Raw genomic sequence first — 1,386 nt, forward strand, 5'->3', positions numbered from 1 at the left:
TATAACTTGAGCTTCCGATTTCTGTAGCATTGAAAATACCCCGGGGCAGGGTGTTCAAATCCCGGGTCCGTTGTTTACCTTGGTCACACTGAGCAAACTGTTCAACTAATATCAGTTTCTATCTGGAAAATGGGAATAACGACGCCCCTTCTGGAAGATTATAATGAGATGAGGTATTGTTTCTGTCATATTCAGCACAGTATCTGGTACATGGATTTTCCTACAAATGTTCTTAATCTGATAATGTTACCTCACGTGGATTAGAGGTAAGGGAACCCTGAAGCGGTTTTATAATCTGTCTGAATCTCTCTCCATCCTTACTTGTCTTGTTTTCCAACCTGATTTTTATCTGCTACACTCATCATTGCCTTTTCCATCCCAATAACTCTGCTTGTTTTGGTGACCTCGCCGGGACCACCTCGGTCTCCCTCCTTCTGCCGTCAAAATTCTCTTCCTCTCCAGCTGTTTAAGCCCATAGTGGGCTGTGCACCTTTAAATGCCTTAAATACTTACTTGTACCGTTCATTTAGCCTTTTAACTTTGTCTTCTGTTATTTATGTGTTTGATATGTATGTCCTATCTTCCCCATCCGCCTGTGGGTGCTGTGAAAGGAGCCCTGTTTTTCCTGTGTCCAGCACAGCCTCCGGCCTGGCGCCGTGCCTGCTTTCTGAGTGGAGAAAGGGAATTCCTCACCACTGGGACCGTGATGTTGAGAGAAAGCTGCTAGAAAGTCTGCAGTGGCCTTTTGCACGTTTCTTAGGCTTTCGTCACTGGGTGTCTGTGGTTCGATCATAGTTCCATATTCTGTGCTACCAGACATGGTTAACTTTAGTTAAGTGGCTCTGTCAACTTGACACAAAAAGCGAAGATTTTTCGGAATACCTTTAGGAGTCACCAAAGCTGTCTGAGAAAAACAGGGACAGACAAGTCAGATGTATCTGCGGAGTGTGTAAGGTCATCACCTTCCTGTGTTGGAGAGTTTTCTGCAAAGTTCTTGCTGACATTTCTGTCTGGCGGGGCAGGTGCCCTCCAGAATCAAGCTGCTCACCTTCCAGCCTTTGCAAAGCAGAAGAGACATTTGACAGCTTCCTGTGAGTTCCGTGTCACCGGTGGTCAGGGGTTTGTGTCGTCTTGTTAGCTGTTTAAAAAGGTACTTTTCCAGGGCGCCTGGGTGGCTCAGTCCGTTAAGCCTCCGACTTCGGCTCAGGTCAGATCTCACGTTTGTGGGTTCGAGCCCCGCGTCAGGCTCTGTGCTGACAGCTAGCTCAGAGCCTGGAGCCTGCTTCCGGTTCTGTGTCTCCCTCTCTCTCTCTGCCCCTCCCCCTCTCATGCTCTGTCTCTCTCTGTATCAAAAACAAATAAAACATTTTAAAAAAATTAAAAAAA

General features: G+C 46.5%; 1 protein-coding gene across 1 annotated transcript in view; it reads right to left on the minus strand.

Moving 5' to 3' along the window:
• Positions 1 to 1,386, minus strand: part of ALG9 (ALG9 alpha-1,2-mannosyltransferase) — an 88,530-nt gene that overhangs the window by 50,275 nt on the left and 36,869 nt on the right. The window lies entirely within an intron of this gene.

Source organism: Suricata suricatta, chromosome 11 (genome assembly GCF_006229205.1).
Source record: "Suricata suricatta isolate VVHF042 chromosome 11, meerkat_22Aug2017_6uvM2_HiC, whole genome shotgun sequence".
NCBI classification, from domain to species: domain Eukaryota; kingdom Metazoa; phylum Chordata; class Mammalia; order Carnivora; family Herpestidae; genus Suricata; species Suricata suricatta.